The sequence below is a fragment of the Apostichopus japonicus genome, chromosome 5 (assembly GCF_037975245.1).
Source record: "Apostichopus japonicus isolate 1M-3 chromosome 5, ASM3797524v1, whole genome shotgun sequence".
In the NCBI taxonomy this organism is placed as follows: Eukaryota; Metazoa; Echinodermata; class Holothuroidea; order Aspidochirotida; family Stichopodidae; genus Apostichopus; species Apostichopus japonicus.
In genome coordinates, this window is record NC_092565.1 from 15,835,947 (window position 1) to 15,848,850 (window position 12,904).

The following is a 12,904-nucleotide window of genomic DNA, read 5'->3' on the forward strand; positions in this document are numbered from 1 at the left end:
TGTCGGAAATTATTTGTTTACCCTACCAGCTCAGATCCGCGTTGGGGAGGGGGGGGGGGGGAGGCTTGGAATGATGGTGTATACTCACTGTTCAAACTCACACAAAAATGAAAATTAATAATAATTACTATTAAAATTTATGAAGTTAAAAATTAAATTAAATATCAAATTAATAATAAAAAAATTAATAATAAAAAATAATCAAAGAAAAAATTAATAATACAAATAAAATAAACATTACTATTCAACAAAAAAAGGTCGAAATTTCGAGTGAAAGTGGAAATTTCAGAAAAGTAGTTGGAACAATAGTAACTTTGGATTAATATAGTCGAAATAAAGTGATACTAACAGTCCAAAATTCAGTCCAAAAATCTGACCATGGCAAAATATGAGGGCACCTATGACAACTGCAGTGCGGTAATTGTGAGTGAAGTTGTTTCGAAGCTATTGAAAGAACAGATCCAAACCCCAGTTCCCAATTCGCAAACCAGAAATACCAACGTGGCAAGTTTGAAATGTACAAGAGACCAAATGGTTCCTGTTATTGAGGGAACCACAGTGGCGGCGGAACCGGGGGGGCTTGGGGGGGGGCTCAGCCCCCAATGAAAAAGTTGAGGGGGCAAATGCATGATAAGCCCCCCCAATATTTACCAAGGCTCCGAAACGTGCATCTGCCCATTTTTCAATGCATACTTGTCGATCTGTCCGATGCACACGTATACTACATAGGTGTAATAATTTTAGTAAATTGCTGGGGACCCTCGGCCAGTCCCCTGGCTAATGACCACATTGTCACCCCAACCGCGTCTTCATGCCCCGTGAAAAGTGAGAGCAGTGAGTGTGAGTACCGGTAAGCGTAACACAACTTCGTCTTAGGCCAATGACTTGCCTCATTTCAGCCAGTTCTCCAACATCCCCTTACTTAGTGGCGGAGCGTCCATATATACAGTCAGGGGGCGGATGCCCCCCCCCCCCTGACGGACTCAAATGGACTGCTGGCGCCCTTTTCAGCTTTTCACCACTTGTTTACTTATTCGCGATTATTGACTATTTTATTGCGCTCTCATATACCTATTGACATTTGTCATATTCTGTTGGTGTAATTTTCTGACAAAATGGCGACGACACCTATTTATTCTCCGTTTATCTGCATATAAGCAAGGCCCGGAAAGGGTCATTTCCTGCAATCTAGGGAGTATCTTTACTCGAAACTTTTCTGTGCGCTCCGCGCCAACCTGTGGTGGCGCTCCGCTTAGATAGTGTCGAAAGCGCCCCTACAGACTATTCTTGCACCCCCCCCCTGACCAAAACCCCCTAGCTCCGCCACTGCCCTTACTACACTCAAAAACGTCTTTGCGGGTACACTACGAGTTATAGCTACTCTCTTAAACACCATCGAATATACAAATTACAGTTTTTACAGACTTTTACGGAACCTGAGAAATTGCAGGCTTGAGACCCATATTGGCTAGGTATTCGCAGCATAAAACACTCGGGAAGTGCCGTTTCCGGCCATCTGGGGTTTGAAAAAAACCCTAAATTTTCTTGTACGCTCCGCGCCAACCGATGGTGGCGCTCCGCTTAGATAGTCTCCACACATTAGCCCCCCAATAATTTTTCCGTTCCGCCGCGCCTGGAGAACCATATGATGCGAAACCCCGCCTAAACCTAACATGTAACCGCTACACCATGTACGCGAACTAAACATGTCAGCTGCAGCTTATAGATTACTTCGTAAAATGTAGATTATCAAGTAGGTATTGATATAAAGTTTGAATCGATACATTACTTTCGTTACCGTACAGACTTTTCATAGAAGAAATAAACGTATTGAAAAGCAGATTTGAAACATGCCAAATTTGCAAGTTCTATATTTAAAAAATCGATTAATTAATGTGACGACCAACAAATTATGGAATACCGTGACGGGAACCAAAAGTCAAAAGATCAGCTCAGACCGTACGTCATAGCAAATGCAAACATGGGAATTATTTACTTAATGTCTGTTCTCTCCATGCAACCTTTTTCTCGGAAACATTGGGCGCGAAACGGTATATATTTGCCTTGTTGACTTAGCCTATTTTAGTGCAAGGACAGATATTTTCATAGCTAGAAATGTATATACCATAGATATACCCCCCCCCCCCCCCCCACCACCAGTTAAAGTAACTAGGTATTAGCATAATCCACCACCCATTCAGCCACGATCATAAGTCTTTACAAAGTATTTTTCCCATTTCAATTAAAAAAATACAAAGTATTTATTGATTGTTCCCGGTATCATATATCTCTCATTTACTTTTCAAAATTCATATTACCTAAATTAAAACGCAAAAACAAAAGGAAATGATTAAGAAGATTATAAAACGGAACAATCCAATTGCAGGTTTTGAAAGCTTAGTCACCACTAATTTACAAAAACAAAAAGTACTGGTAACCTAATTACATGTGTGTACTTCCGCCGAAAATAACGTAATTATAATGAAACTAATAGAAAGTGCGAAACCATGACGAAAATCAGGTAACAACTATAACAAAGTGAACCACTGGGCGACTCAGTGGAAATTTCTTTTGTTATGTTATGTAAGTTGAAAATCAGCTTACTTCGGATAAAAAAATTTTTTCGTACCAAGCACCGCACTTACACCTCCGTTTTACAATATATCATTCACCGCCCACGCAATACCATCATTTACTTTTCGTCTGTATATCTTTGACATTGCATGACTAAGCCATGACTTCATTTCTAGCAGTAGTGTTTACTTTACCAACAAGGCTTTCATAGTCGAGATTAAATATATTTGAGCAATATTTCAAGAAACTTCTGATTCTTTTCTTGTCCTTTTCAAGGAGAAGGTGATACCAGACAGGAACTGCATACACAATGACTGGCAGAATTGATGAGGTGAATACCTTATCTCTTACATTAGAATGAAAATAAGGCTAGTAATGTATGCCAACGTTGATACAATATAATACACCTTAGACATCATGTTAGATATATGGTTAGCAGGGGCGTATCCAGGATTTTCCAATAGGGGGGGGGGGGGGGGGGCGCCAGGCATGAATGATCGCCGTCCTGGGGGAGGGGTGTACAATTTTTGCTTTCGAAGAAGGGCTGAAATGCAAAATGGTGTCATATGCATGGGCGGCGATCCGTACTTCCGAGTGGGGGGGGGGGGGGATATGACCTTGTTGGCTATCTAAGCGTAGCGCCACCATGGATTGGCGCGAAGCGTACAAGAAAATTTTGGGATTAACAAACCCTCTAGATGGCCGGAAACGGCACTTCCCGAGGTTTCCAAGCGGCATATACCCAACTTTAAAATAGGGATGTCATGTCCGAAATATCTCATAATCAGGATCCAAAATACTTTTTTTTAAATTTCGGGTGTTATTTTGGGAAAATTGCCCCTGTCATTCTTGTTTCAGGCGCAACGTTAGAATGTTCGAGAGCTCTTTTATATTATTCGATGAAGAAAATGGCCTCATGCAGGCTATTATAGGCCTATACACATGCAATACACAATTACACATAGTTACATTCCTAGGTACCGATTGCTAGGGCATCCGGGTGAAACGTGTATTAAGCATTACCCTGGTTACATGAGATTCTCAGCTGTTCGAGGGAACATGTACGTGTGTAGGCCTACTATAGGGCCTATATGAATCAACGAGGTAAATGAATCTGGAGAAACTATCACACAGTAAATACGCGCGTACGCGCGTACCATGTATGGAGGGTCATGTGATGTGTTCCAGGGTGGTACTAATATACTACTCTCCCTATTACGCATGATGATTTCATCCAACTAGTACGTAAATGTGTTTGCGTGCTTAGAGCAGCAGACGACACCCGTTACCTAGCAATAACCGTGCCTGTAGCCTAACGTGATAGCTATATTCACGTCGAGCAGCATTAGGCTCTGTTCCATGGAGAATTCCGTGGTTGCACTGAACTAAACATTTCCCCACATTTCCCATTTCTACATTCACTTATAGCATGTAGTAATAACGTTAGGCCATATGAGACAAAGCTTGCCCCTAGAGCTGTATTAATAAGTAAGATTATGTAGGAGGCCTGCCTTCAATCAAGAGAATAAGGTTGAACGTTAGCATATTAGCACTATTTCGTAGGCCTGAAGTACCAGTACCTTCTTATGCCGTTAGTTCCCATGTCCGAACCGACCAATCTTTCACGAAGTCACTAACACTGTTCTCGAACTGCTACAGAGAAATATCAGTATAGTACCACCCTGGAACACATCACATGACCCTCCATACATGGTACGCGCGCACCCAATTGACATGAATCCTCCAGATTCATTTACCTCGTTGATTTGAATACTATGAGGGTGCATATATGTACTATATCAATACCTAGGGCGCAATAATACATTTTGTTGTTATAGGGCCAATGAAGCCTACAGTCAACTATTTTTGCTTTATAAAGACGCTTTATTTGAAAAGATCGCACTGCGTTTATGGTAGACGAGAAATGAAGCTAAAAAAGAGCCGTACATTAACGAAGATGCATAAATGTAGGCATGAAAATATTCTTATCCCTGGCATTTGGTGGGGGGGGGGGATATGGTGCATTACATCCCCTCCACCCATTTTCATGTGGGGATATATCCCCCCTCCACCCAGGATCGCCGTCCGTGGCCATATGTGATCCATTTTTCGACCTTAAAAATAAGCAACATTTCCAGTAAATATGGACACAAAATGCACAATTTAGTATGGCTGGCATGTCACTTAGTGTTTATAGTGATAATACAAACACAATTACCATCTATGTTTCTAAAACTATTATGCCGCCGAACTTCGCCAGAACCTTTTTTTGGCAAACAAAAAATAAAGCATACGGGAGGGGGGGGGGGTGTTGAGCGATCACGGACATCTCACATAAAGGTCGTCATCAATTTTTTTTTTTTTTGCTAAACTTCTTTTTTTTGGGGGTGACGGCCAATAGGGGGGCGCGCGCCTGTTGCGCCCCCCTGGATACGCCCCTGGTTAGTAAAGGTTAACTTGGCGTCAATATCAACTCCTAAGTACATAGCATGAGATCCTACCCGCTCAACAATGGAGCCTTGAACACAAGTTTACAGTTTGCTATCTAGATGTATTGTATTTTACTTATTATTTTCAGTTTTAAAATTAATCGTAATACATGATGGAGATTTCTTCCTCCTTTAACCTTTTCCAAAAGTACATTACTTTATAAGATAATTTAACTGCAATATGTGGAAATATGACAGATAAAGGAATTCCTCCTCTTTTTTTTCCTTCTTTTTCTTTACAGGTTACAGCTTGTGTGTTTGGTAACGTATATTATCCTCTCAAACCAAGCTGGTTGTTTGTTATACAAAATAACTGGAAAATGTAATTTACTACTAATTGTTTACGACAGCAAATAAATATCGTTCCTGTATTTGAACGGCTGTTATAATATTACGTGATATCTTGAAATGCGATTGAGTCAGTTCATTGCGATGTTATATACACATAGTATTCCTTGCGGACCTGAATCTGTTTATGGGATGCTCTTTGTAGGGCAAGGATTGTTGTGGAACTCTGAGGGTGTTCGAACTTTGATACCTGGTTTGTTTATGATTCCACGTACAGACAAACAGTGTGTATAGACTATAGACCATATATCATTAGGTCTAAACGCTAATACATCCGCATATACTTTTAATTGCAATCCAAGGCGTTATGTTTAATGTTCATCTTCGGCAAGAATTGCAAACTTCAGTTTGTTGTTTGAGATATAAAATATTGCAGTTTACTCACTTAATTGAGATGAGTATTAATAATCTGATTTAATCAATAAATGTTGTTATTTTTCTTAAACATTGAAATGATTACATAACCGTTATATAATCCTATAATTTATACAACAACAGTAAAGCATATACAGGTAGTCATGCATTTAATTGTGAAATATAAACTTACTAAAAAAAAAACATTCATCCAAATTAAATGACTAAACTAACGGCCTGCTGGAACAGGCTATCAAGATGGGAACTGGAAGAGCCAATGTCTTTTTTTTAATTTATTATGTACAGTATAGCTCAACGTTCTTTGTTTGTTTCACTTTTGTCGTTTAATGGTTTTGGACTTCACTAACCCAGTTGGAAGTCTGACCTCAATATATGGCCGTTACTAGCAAATTTTCGAGCACAGCTACTTGACCCGGAAGTAATTGTTTCGTGCAAATCCGGTTCTACGGACTTCGGTTCGCTACTTCCATGTATGGATGTAATCGGTAAAATTCGCAAACATCCCAATGTCATTCGGGTTTACGAGTATCGTAGCTCGATAAAGGATACTTTAGAGACTCAAATACGATCATTTCCGGAAAGAAACGAAGATTTTACCAATAGAACAGTGCATTTTCTTATCGACGACCAACGCAAAAACATAAAGGTAAGTCAAATCGAGTCGACGTCTATCGTTATGTGACTTTCGCGTCTTAGACAACTTTTAACCGTAAAAATAGCATTTTTGTAATATATAAGCTTGAATCTTACTCATATTTTTCAGAAAAGTTGTAACTCCCCCGAAAAGTGTGATTTTTTGGTCAACGAAAATGGTGCTCCTATGTGCTTTTGGTTGCCCCTAATACATGTATCCTAACGTACATAATACACATATACACGAAAGCACCGTATCCTATAACGTGCAGCCTAGCGCTATATGTCGACTATGATGTAGCTAGTGCTAGATTTGCAACGTCTCGTATTTTTCGTAATCTTTCTATTCGGCATAGATTCCCTTCATTTTTTTGCGTTAATATGGAAAAACCAGGGAGTTGATAAGTCACGGTACTACTTATGGCTACTAAATAGTTAAAATTTAAATTTCGAGGGCATAGCGGACAGTAATATTACTGTACTAGGCCCCTAGTACAAGCCTAGGCTAGCCTATAGGCCTAGTACTTTTGTATTTACTAAAGTAATATACTACGACAAGTTTTTACTACAGGTAGGCCCTAGCCTAGTTTTAGTAATACTAGAATACCTGCATAGTTTAGTCCAATTTTAATAATGGACTAAGGCCTATAACCTTTAGTTCTTAGCCTACGCCTTCTCGTCCTTGTGTAATAATTCTAAGGGGCCTGTTCTTGAAAAGATTTGGACTGCATAAGATACAATTTAGTATTATTATTATTTTACAAAAATTATTAGTAGTACAAGTAGACTGCCTTTGTACTATGTATAAGTTAAGATCATGGCTTATGATGAGTTTTATTAAAGCTGGACTGGGTGAAAATTTCCGCCATCCTGGGATCGGGATCCATTTCAATGTCACTTTGTTACAAGTGTTCAAGACCGGTATTAGATCCATGACTTAAGTCTAGGCCCAATTCCCTATGCTTAATATGTAGAGCAAGATACGTAACACAGAAATAAAACTAGCTTGCTTTATACTGCTTACACTTTATACTTATTGCTATTACAGTTAGACCTACTGCTGGTACTTGAGAACAATTGCACCTCATAGAGCCATGTAGTTGTACATAGCTACTTATAATTCCAGGTGACTTAAAACAATATCAGGGATCATTTTGTGACAACATGTTTTGCTGTTAACGAGAGTTTACGATCTTTTTATTGTTATGTTGTTTTCTATGATAGGTACAGTAGTAGAAGTACTTAGTTAGTCATTCACGTACAGTCTTCCCTATGTGTGTGTGTGTCACACACAGATTTCTCTAAGGTGCTTTCCCATGTATATATGACCAAAAAAAAGTTATTCCCAAAAAGAAGAAAAGTTTCATTCACTATTAGATTTGTTTTGTTATGTATAATGACTAACATTGCAAAATGCAGTTCCACTGGTATTAAGTATTAGCCCAGAGAGCTTCCAGAGTTTATTACATCCTCATGTTTATTATCCTCATATCTGAAGTCTTCATATAAGAGTTTATTTATAGAAATCTGTTAATAAATGTAGTCTCACATTCTATTTAATACTATATATCTTTAAGTTCCTAGCTCTCTTATATGTACCCGTAGTAAGAAGGAATGCAGCCTGTGGATCAGTTAAGTGCCTGTTGTTACAACTCTGCTCCAAACTATTGTTTGTTTAATCAGGTTGTATTATTAGTGTGCTACCTTTAAGCAATTTTGTTTTCTATATATGTGTAATTTACATTTTTCCTCAGTTTCTGTTATACTCTTATAGAAAGAACAAGTTGTGTGCAGCAACAGGCTGTAATATACTCAGCAGTCTCATGCCTATTCTCTAGCTAACTCGAACAGGTTATTGGCCCAGACACATACACTGGAAGTTAACTGTGTAGAATAGATTGTTGTTTGGAATTTATGTTCTGATTTTGGAACCATTTCTTGGGAATTGTCGGTACTTAAATTGGTTAATTTAGTCGTGACAACTGACCAATATGGCTGGAACAACAGAAAATATGACGTGGAAAATTAACAAAATGGATGGCTCGAACTGGCTGACATGGAATTTCCAGATGAGACATTTGTTTCTTGCAAAAGGCCTGTGGGCTATGAGGATGGCTCAGGAAAGTTGGGGGTTACTGTATGTGAGAAGTAGAAGAGTGCAAACTTGAAAAAGACACAACTGGCATTTTTCACCATTGTGCTTGCAATAGCATCTAGTCAGCTGGAATTAATTACAACAAGTGAGAAACCTAGTGATGCTTAGGATGCCTTGCGTACTCTGTTCGAAAAGGATTCTCTAACCAACAAAATTCAGCTCAAGAAAAAGTACCTCAGAACTGAAATGGCAGAGGGCAAGTCAGTTGGAAATAATTTGAATTATATGAAAGGAAGTATGGATCGTTGGGCTGCTATTGGTGCTCCTATTTCTGAAGAAGATCAGGTTGTTAAAGTTATATGTCAAGTTTGGACTTATTTATTTACTTTCTACTCTTACCTTTTAATTTTATATATTTGTCTTTTAATTTTAATCTTATGCTATATGTCACAGGTATATCTCACCATTTCAAAGTTACAAAACTATCCATCCTGCCACCTGAACTGTTTTTGCTATGTCATGCCTTCACTATGCCACCTTGAAATACCCCTTCCAGTCATAATGCACTTGACATTGTGTGTGATTTTTTTTCAGACAACATTATTGTATGAAGTCTTCACAGTATGAAGTGTGTTTCATTTCAAGAAGTATTCAAATTTTGTTAAGCTATTCCTTCCATTTGAACAAAGTATTTCACTTTGAAGTGATCGAAGTAATTTATATTTCATGCCCATATTTTCACAGGACATTAAAACATGTTCTTTCATGGAGAGTGTCACACAAATGTTTTTTGTTTTCTTTTTTCTGTTGCTTAAAGTGCCTTATTGTTACAGTTATAAAATCAATAAAAGACCAGGCAACTCTATTTCCACTGTTGACTTATGTTCTACTATGCATGTGCAAAAGAAAAAGAAAACAGCCCTACTCAAAATATTTGGTCAGAGTATCCATAGAACGTAATGTATCCAAACACGTCCTGTGTACTGAAAGTCAGCTTTTAATTAAAGTCCCCATATGTGGCAAAACCACCTCATCCCTCCAAAATACCCTAACTCTTCCCAAAGCTGGTGAACACCACACCCATCCCAAAGCTGGGAAACTCCAAACCCTTCCCCACATCCGCTAAGCACCACATTCCCTCCCCAAAACCCCTAAAAACACCACACCCCTCCCCTAAACAACACACCCCTACCCAAGCCACAGTACTTAACTTCAATATTGGCAAGCAGTTATGTAGTGTGATACATGAACCAAACAAGGATTGGTATTGACTGGAAAACTGTTAACTGATATTTATTGATGAATATAAGCAACAGATGAGTACCCAGCTTTGCAGAATCTCACTGAGTAAGGGCTACTGTGGAATTATGGTAAGTGGGTAAGTATAAATCATTTGGTATTGTAGGTATAAATCATTCGGAATTGTTGGAAGTTCCTTAGAAAGCAACTAGAAATAAGGTTTGGCCTAGGCCATGTTACCTTTGTATATTCAATGTGGTATGACCCCTTCAGTTTTGACAACAGACTCAGGAAAATTTGTGTTACCTTAATAGTTACCACCATTAATTTAGCTAGAAAGGAAACACCATCTCCCTTGCCCCCTCCCCCATTTTGTCTCTCTTACCCCTCCCATACGCAGCTCTCAGTAATTTCACATTTTACCTAATCATATATTAGAATTTGGGACAAAATTTCTTCCAAACCTTAGCACAACTTAAATTACTTAATTTCACGCCACAAAACCTAACATTCCTAATAGACCGTACACTAAAGGAATGGGTTCCACTACATTGAAAACGATTTGAATGAAGTCTTGTCGGTAGTAGCCCATAGCATGAAAACGGCTTGGCGAAAGTCTACCTAATTTCAAAATGGCGGCGACAGCAACAAAATCGCCGAGTCGAGGTAATCGTTTTGTGACTGGCCGTCTTAGACAACCATTTCACCGAAACTTTACAGCATCATGTAGGAGAGTATAAGATCCACAAATGGGAGAACTTTTTTGCTGTAACTCTCTTTCGTTGGTTCGTTTTGGCCTATTTTGTGTCAGTTAGGAATACATGTGTGAGGACGAAGTTCAATTGCAATCGTTGTTTCATAGGTTTTCGTTGATTTTTTCTCGGGTATCTTTGCCCTACCATACATTGGAATTACTTTTAATCCATTCTGCGAGGTTCCGGTAAGTTGTAAACTATCAATGTCTGTAAATTCTGTGAGTGAAACGTAGGACCGACTTTACGTTAAATGCGGGCAAATTCAAATTTAATGATATGCGTGATCGTTGATCATTCTTCGAGGTCACGGGGTCAGACTTCCAACTGACCCTTCACGTATCCACTGTGTTGTAATTATTAATATCTGCCAGGCGCGGCGGAACGGAAAAATTATTGGGGGGCTAATGTGTTGAGACTATCTAAGCGGAGCGCCACCATCGGTTGGCGCGGAGCGTACAAGAAAATTTTGGGTTTTTTTCAAACCCCCAGATGGCCGGAAACGGCACTTCCCGAGTGTTTTATGCTGCGAATACCTAGCCCTTAAATATGGGTCTCAAGCCTGCAATTTCTCAGATTGAACGAGAAAGTTTGTAAAAACATTGTAATTTGTATATTCGATGGTGTTTTAAGAGAGTAGCTAGTACTCGTAGTGTACTCGCAAAGACGTTTTTGAGTGTAGTAAGGGCAGTGGCGGAGCTAGGGGTATTGGTCAGGGGGGGGGGACAAGAATGGTCTGTAGGGCGCTTTCGACACTATCTAAGCGGAGCGCCACCACAGGTTGGCGCGGAGCGTACAGAAAATTTTTGAATAAAGATACTCTATAGATTGCAGGAAATGACCCTTTCCGTGCCTTGCTAATTTGTAGATAAACGGAGAATAAATAGGTGTAGTCGCCATTTTGTCGGAAAATTACACCAACAGAATATGACAAATGTCAATAGGTAGATGAGAGCGCTATAAAATAGTCAATAATAGCGAATAAGTAAAAAGTAGTGAAAAGCTGAAAAGTGCGCCAGCAGTCCATTTGAGTCCGTCAGGGGGGGGGGGGGCATCTGCCCCACTGACTGTATGGACGCTCCGCCACTGAGTAAGGGGATGTTGGAGAACTGGCTGAAATGAGGCAAGTCATTGTCCTAAGACGAAATTGTGTTGCGCTTACCGGTACTCCACGGTACTTCCACTTTTCACGGGGCGTGAAGACGCGGTTGGGGTGACAATGTGGTCTATAGTCAGGGGACGGGCCGAGGGTCCCCCCAGCATTTACTAAAATTATTACATCTATATAGTATACGTGTGCATCGGACAGATCGACAAGTATGCATTGAAAAATGGGCAGATGCACGTTTCGGAGCCTTGGTAAATATTGGGGGGCTAATCATGCATTTGCCCCCTCAACTTTTTCATTGGGGGGCTGAGCCCCCCCAAGCCCCCCGGTTCCGCCGCCACTGATATCTGCCTGTACAGTTTAGCCTTATGAAACCGTTTACAGATTCTCCGTCACTTGGAAGGAGTCTATTCAACCTGTGGGAACAGACACAGGTTTCTAATACTTAGGCCTACTACGTACTTTGGTGGGAAAAAAAATAATCTGAAACTTCAGTGACGTGGGTAAAAAGTATGACGGGAAGGAGGGGCGAGTGGTATAGTGAATGGGAGGGATGTGGACATAAGCTCCAGTATGTTTGGGGTTTCTTCTCTAGCGGCAATTGCAAAGGTACAACCGTTCAACCTGAACATTTAAGCAGCCCATCCCCCAATTTACCAAAGTCTCTGAAAATGGGAGGGGACACCCTTCCTCTGGTGCAAATGTGCCCCAAAAAAACTTCTTTCATAGTAATCTACTTGATAGTTACATTTTGAAAATCAGCCGTTGTGGGCGGGACGTTTCCACTGTACGGTAATAACTACGGAATCGTATAAACGACATAAACTAAATGACATATACATCTACATGCACAATCACACAGTAAAAACCATGCAAATCTGGGATTACCAACTTTTTTTTCGTCAGGGACGTCAAAAATATGTAAATTATAATTTCGTACACTTTCATACCACCATGGTAAAAAACTATTTTTGATGAAACTTTGATTATCTGTGAAATGGTGGAAATCTGACTTTACTCTTCTATCCGAGTCAGATGGCTGTGCCAAGGAAGGGGGGGGGGGTGTCAGAGCCGTATATATATATATAGACACGGCTTTGGGGCATGCGTGGGGAGAGACATGTTTCCTCCAATCATGATGCGTCCGCCGGCCCACCGAACATTCGGTTGCGGTAAAAGAAAACTAGAACACCTTCTCTTCTGTCTACATTTCCCAGATTTGGGTAATATTAAAGGCTAACAAACTGCTACAAGTTCACCGGGCTTTGAAGTTTCAGTTATATTCAAAGTA

At 39.8% G+C, this 12,904-nt stretch overlaps 1 long non-coding RNA gene across 1 annotated transcript; it reads left to right on the top strand.

Moving 5' to 3' along the window:
- The first annotated feature begins 6,132 nt into the window (after window positions 1-6,132).
- LOC139967832 (uncharacterized) lies at window positions 6,133-9,379 on the top strand. Its single transcript, XR_011793158.1, has 2 exons — window positions 6,133-6,432; window positions 8,174-9,379. It is a non-coding gene; the product is annotated as an uncharacterized lncRNA (long non-coding RNA).
- The last annotated feature ends 3,525 nt before the right edge of the window (window positions 9,380-12,904 follow it).